The sequence below is a fragment of the Haliotis rufescens genome, unplaced genomic scaffold (assembly GCF_023055435.1).
Source record: "Haliotis rufescens isolate VD_foot unplaced genomic scaffold, xgHalRufe1.0.p SCAF_22, whole genome shotgun sequence".
Lineage (NCBI taxonomy): Eukaryota > Metazoa > Mollusca > Gastropoda > Lepetellida > Haliotidae > Haliotis > Haliotis rufescens.
Genome location: NW_025963913.1, coordinates 12,159,216 through 12,166,207, shown reverse-complemented (window position 1 = coordinate 12,166,207; position 6,992 = coordinate 12,159,216). Strand labels below are relative to the sequence as shown.

The window sequence follows — 6,992 nt, the reverse complement described above, 5'->3', positions numbered from 1 at the left end:
TGTTGTTACTGACAATATGACTGTATATATCAATGTTGTTACTGACAATATTACTGTATTTATCTATGTTGTTACAGATAATATGACTGTATATATCAATAATGTTACTGACAATATTACTGTATTTATCTATGTTGTTACTGACAATATTACTGTATATATCAATGTTGTTACTGACAATATTACTGTATACATCTATGTTGTTACTAACAATATGACTGTATATATCAATGTTGTTACAGACAATATGACTGTATATATCAATGTTGTTACAGACAATATTACTGTATTTATCGATGTTGTTACAGACAATATTACTGTATTTATCTATGTTGTTACAGACAATATTACTGTATTTATCTATGTTGTTACTGACAATATTACTGTATTTATCTATGTTGTTACAGACAATATTACTGTATTTATCTATGTTGTTACAGACAATATTACTGTATTTATCTATGTTGTTACTGACAATATTACTGTATTTATCTATGTTGTTACATACAATATTACTGTATTTATCTATGTTGTTACAGACAATATTACTGTATTTATCTATGTTGTTACTGACAATATTACTGTATTTATCTATGTTGTTACAGACAATATTACTGTATTTATCTATGTTGTTACAGACAATATTACTGTATTTATCTATGTTGTTACAGACAATATTACTGTAGATCCCACAGGGAGCAGTGTCGGCAAACAGTGAAATGGTTATATACTCTGTTCTTTTCAATAGTCCACCTTGTGCTGTATATGCTCTATCGCGTGGCCCAGGTGTATCAGGTTAATTGTCAACAATTACTAACCAGACTGCAACAACAACTACACGCCCGTAACGAGCGACCCGTGATCTCGAGTCTCGACATTGAGCAAGGCCGCAGTGCATGGGCTCTTTGTCCGTGTTGACTGATTGACGCTGGGCGATGCGGATTACCACACGTCTCACACTGCGTCGCCATGGCAGCGAGAGTCATGCGGACAACACGTGACTGAGCTCACACAGTTGGGTGAGCCGCAGTCGTGACGTCACACACAGTGTAACACGTGGCAGTGTCAGGTGAACTACAAACAAGTCATTTGGGCCTGATTTCATCATCTCTGATTGGTGAGTGCAAGTATAGAATTGTTATCGTGTTATGACCAGTGAGCATTCATTCTCATGATTCTATCTCGTCGACGGTCTTCTATGTACGTCATCCACATGACGTATCGGCGTGACGTCACTGCGATACCTTTTATCATTACTGATAACGACGTGAAAGGTGACTTGAAATTGTTTGCGTTACATGGAACTCATCCAAGAATGGTCTCCCTCATATAAACCCATGTCATTGAAGGTGACCTCGCAGTCTAAATGTTATGTAATAATCCAACTTACATAATAGGGACTGTAGCCACGACAAGTATGTAACAGGGCGTATAACACACGTTGTCAGAACAAAGAGTCAAGCAATGTCAACATGATACCATGGCGAAGGGCATGTCCACACTTTGGCGACTGTAAACATGTATACTATAAATAGACAGATCACGTGTTAGACCGGGTGTTTGTTTTACAAAATGAGCGTTAATGTCGTTGGTGTACGTTTTGTTAATGGCGTGACGGTGGATGAGCCAAGTGAACCAAACCCCTTGTTAATTAAAAGAACACCACGACATGACATCAATCCAAATCTGTTTATCGGTTCGTTATGCGGACCTTTTTATGGTTGGGGTTGATGCAGGGGTCAAGGGGTGAGCTCAATAAACTACGTGGTGAGACACAACAGTATATGACAGTCGCAACTGACATAATTAAACACTGACACATAGTCGTAACGCTAAAACCGCTTCTTGAAGGAGGCCCAAGCCTACATTTTGGACCCTGGCGCGTAACGACCTTGCCAACAGCAGGCAATAATAGCTGTACACACAGCCGCGATCTGGAGACAGGACATGGTGAATGAGGAATTGTATGAATTTAGCAGAGAACATGTGAAACACATGAAACATGTGAAACATGACAAACATGTTTGTCATGCCGAGTCTCAAGAATGTGAAACATGACGAATAAGTAATGTTTGTCACTCCGAGAGAAAGGAATGTGAAACATGACGAATAAGTAATGTTTGTCACTCCGAGAGAAAGGAATGTGAAACATGACGAATAAGTAACGTTTGTCACTCCGAGAGAAAGGAATGTGAAACATGACGAATAAGTAATGTTTGTCACTCCGAGAGAAAGGAATATGAAACATGATTAGTAATATTTGTCACTCCGAGAGAAAGGAATGTGAAACATATAGAATAAGTGAGGTGAGGTGAAATTGGGTTTAATGTCGCGTCCAAGATTATTGCACTTACATAGCGACGTGCATGCACGTGTGTGTGGCTGCTTGTACTTGTCCGGACTGATGCCGATTTATAGTGCTAGCTCACTGAGATACCATGCCGCAGTTTAACATGAATACCCCACCCAGACACAGTATACTGACTCCGAGCCGACCAGTCCTTGTTTTAGCCCCTTAATGCCGAGCGCCAGACAGGGTAACAACAAGTACCATCTTTTAACGTCTTTTAGTATGACGCGGGCGGGGATCGAACCCCGGACCTTCCACTCTCCGGTTGGACGCTCTACCACAAGACCAAGAAGGCGGCTATAGATTAAGAAATCCGAGAGAAAGGAATGCGAAACATGACGAATAAGTAACGTTTGTCACTCCGAGAGACAGGAATGTGAAACATGACGAATATGTAATGTTTGTTACGCTCACAGACATGAATGTGAAGCATGACGAATAAGTAACGTTTGTCACTCCGAGAGACAGGCATGTTGAACATATAGAATAAGTAATGTTTGTCACTCCGCGAGAAAGGAATGTGAAACATGATGAATAAGTAACGTTTGTCACGCCGAGAGAAAGGAAGGTGAAACATGACGATTATGTAATGTTTGCTATGCCCACAGACAGGAATGTGAAACATGACGAATATGTAATGTTTGTCATGCCAAAAGAAAGGAATGTGAAACAATGTTTGTCCTGCCAAGAGACAGGAATGTGAAACATGATGAATAAGTAATTCTTGTCATGCTAAAAGACAGGAATGTGAAACATGATGAATAAGTAATGTTTGCTGTGTTCATAGACATGAATTTGAAATATGATGACTATGTAATGTTTGCTACGCTTAGAGACAGGAAAGTGAACCATGACGAATAGCGGTATGTAATGTTTGTCATGCCGAGAGACAGGAATGTGAGACATGACGAATATGTATAATGATTGTCATGCTCACAAACATGAATGTGAAACATAATGCATAAGTAATGTTTGTCATGCTGAGAGACAGGAATGTGTAACATGACGAATACATAATGGTTGTCAGGCCAAGAGAAAGGAATGTGAAACATGATGAATGAGTAATGCTTGTCAGGCCGAGAGACAGGAATGTGAAGCATGATGAACAAGTAATGTTTGTCACGCTGAGAGACAGGAATGTGTAACATGACAAGTACGTAATGGTTGTCAGGCCGAGAGACAGGAATGTGAAACATGATGAATAAGTAATGCTTGTCAGGCTGAGAGACAGGAATGTGCAACATGATGAACAAGTAATGTTTGTCACGCTGTGAGACAGGAATGTGTAATATGACGAATACGTAATGGTTGTCAGGCCGAGAGACAGGAATGTGAAACATGATGATTAAGTAATGTTTGTTACGCTGAGAGACAGGAATGTGAAACTATTGAATAAGTTATGTTTGTTACGCTGACAGACAGGAATGTGTAACATGACGAATACGTAATGGTTGTCAGGCCGAGAGACAGGAATGTGAAACATGATGAATAAGTAATGTTTGTTACACTGAGAGACAGGAATGTGAAACATGAGTAATAAGTAGTGTTTGTCACGCCGAGAGACAGGAATGTGAAAAATGATGAACAAGTAATGTTTGTCACGCTGAGAGACAGGAATGTGTAACATGACGAATACGTAATGGTTGTCAGGCCGAGAGACAGGAATGTGAAACATGACGAATAAGTAATGTTTGTCACGCTGACAGACAGGAATGTGTAATATGACGAATACGTAATGGTTGTCAGGCCGAGAGACAGGAATGTGAAACATGATGAATAAGTAATGTTTGTTACGCTGAGAGACATGAATGTGAAACATGAGTAATCAGTAGTGTTTGTCACGCCGAGAGACAGGAATGTGTGACATGACGAATACGTAATGGTTATTACTCTCACAGACAGGCATGTGGATGATGAACAAGTAATGTTTGTCACTCCAAGAGACAGAAATGTGAAACATGATGAATATGTAATGGTTGTCACGCTGAGAGACAGGAATGTGAAACATGACGAATAAGTAATGCTTGTTATGCCGAGAGACAGGAATGTGAAACATGACAAATAAGAAATGTGTGTTACACTGGGAGACAGAAATGTGAAACATGACGAATAAGAAATGTTTGTTACGCTGAGAGACATGAATGTGAAACATGTGTAAAAAGTAGTGTTTGTCAGGCCGAAAGACAGGAATGTGAAACATGATGAATAAGTAATGTTTGTTACACTGAGAGACAGGAATGTGAAACATGAGTAATAAGTAGTGTTTGTCACGCCGAGACACAGGGATGTGAAAAATGACGAAAAAGTAATGCTTGTCATGCTGAGAGACAGGAATGTGAAACATGACGAATAAGTAATGTTTGCTGTGCTCATAGACATGAATTTGAAACATGATGACTATGTAATGTTTGCTACGCTCAGAGACAGGAATGTGAAATATAATGAATATTTAATGTTTGTCACGCCGAGAGACAGGAATGTGAGACATGACAAATAAGAAATGTTTGTCATTCCGAGAGACATGAATGTAAAACATGACAAATAAGAAATGTTTGTTACGCTGAGAGACAGGAATGTGAAACATGAGTAATAAGGAAAGTTTGTCACTCCTAGAGACAGAAATGTGAAATAGACTAATATGTAATGTTTGTCGCGCCGAGAGACAGGAATGTGAAACATGACGAATATGTAATGTTTGTCACGCCAATAGACAGGAATGTGAAACATGACCAATAAGTAATGTTTGTCACGCCGAGAGACAGGAATGTGAAACATGATGAATATGTAATGGTTGTTACTCTCACAGACATGAATGTGAAACATCAGTAATAAGTAGTGTTTGTCATGCCGAAAGAAAGGAAAGGTATGATATATGATGAGTAAGTAATATTTGCCATGCTCTCAGACTTGAATGTGAAACACGACGTATAAGTAATCTTTGTCACGCTGAGAGAAATTAATGTGAAACATGACGAATATGTATTGTTTGTCTTGTCAAGAGAAAGGAATGTGAAACATAATGTTTGTCACAACGAGGGACAGAAATGTGAAACATGACGAATATGTAATGTTTGTTATGCTAACAGACATAAATGTGAAACATGACAAATAAGTAATAAGTGTTTGTCATGCCGAGAAACAATGAATGTGAAACATGACATATAAGTAATGTTTGTCATGCCGAGACATGAATGAAATTTGACGAACATGTAATGTTTCTCATGCCGAGGGACATGAATGTGAACAAGACAAATAAGTAATGTTTGTCACGCCCAGAGACAAGAATATGAAACATAACAAAACGCAATATGTTGGCTCTGTCTGCAGTGTTCAGTCTGTTCAGTCAACTAACACAGGAAACACACTCGGTGGGCTGTGTCTGCAGTGTTCAGTCTGTTCAGTCAACCAACACAGGAAACACACTCGGTGGGCTGTGTCTGCAGTGTTCAGTCTGTTCAGTCAACCAACACAGCAAACACACAAGGTGGGCTGTGTCAGCAGTGTTCAGTCTGTTCAGTCAACCAACACAGTAAACACGCTAGGTTGGCTGTGTCTGCAGTGTTCAGTCAACCAACACAGCAAACACACTCGGTCGGCTTTGTCTGCAGTGTTCAGTCTGTTCAGTCAACCAACACAGCAAACACACTCGGTGGGCTGTGTCTGCAGTGTTCAGTCTGTTCAGTCAAACAGCACAGCAAACACACTCGTTGGGCTGTGTCTGCAGTGTTCAGTCTGTTCAGTCAACCAACACAGCAAACACACTCGGTGGGCTGTGTCTGCAGTGTTCAGTCTGTTCAGTCAACCAACACAGCAAACACACTAGGTTGGCTGTGTCTGCAGTGTTCAGTCAATCAACACAGGAAACACACTCGGTGGGCTGTGTCTGCAGTGTTCAGTCTGTTCAGTCAACCAACACAGCAAACACACTAGGTTGGCTGTGTCTGCAGTGTTCAGACTGTTCAGTCAACCAACACAGCAAACACACTCGGTAGGCTGTGTCTGGAGTGTTCAGTCTGTTCAGTCAACCAACACAGCAAACACACAAGGTGGGCTGTGTCTGCAGTGTTCAGTCAATCAACACAGGAAACACACTCGGTGGGCTGTGTCTGCAGTGTTCAGTCTGTTCAGTCAACCAACACAGCAAACACACTAGGTTGGCTGTGTCTGCAGTGTTCAGACTGTTCAGTCAACCAACACAGCAAACACACTCGGTAGGCTGTGTCTGGAGTGTTCAGTCTGTTCAGTCAACCAACACAGCAAACACACTCAGTGGGCTGTGTCTGCAGTGTTCAGTCAATCAACACAGGAAACACACTCGGTGGGCTGTGTCTGCAGTGTTCAGTCTGTTCAGTCAACCAACACAGCAAACACACTCGGTTGGCTGTGTCTGCAGTGTTCAGTCTGTTCAGTCAACCAACACAGCAAACACACTAGGTTGGCTGTGTCTGCAGTGTTCAGTCTGTTCAGTCAACCAACAGAGCAAACACACTCGGTGGGCTGTGTCTGCAGTGTTCAGTCTGTTCAGTCAACCAACACAGCAAACACACTCGGTGGGCTGTGTCTGCAGTGTTCAGTCTGTTCAGTCAACCAACACAGCAAACACACTCGGTGGGCTGTGTCTGTAGTGTTCAGTCAACCAACA

General features: G+C 41.0%; 1 protein-coding gene across 1 annotated transcript in view; it reads left to right on the top strand.

Moving 5' to 3' along the window:
- Window positions 1-1,098: 1,098 nt before the first annotated feature.
- LOC124146418 overlaps window positions 1,099-6,992 on the top strand; it is a 41,605-nt gene continuing 35,711 nt past the window's right edge. Inside the window, exon 1 of the mRNA XM_046516703.2 lies at window positions 1,099-1,117. The gene's annotated coding sequence lies outside the window, so the exon portion shown is untranslated. The remainder of the gene's footprint in view (window positions 1,118-6,992) is intronic.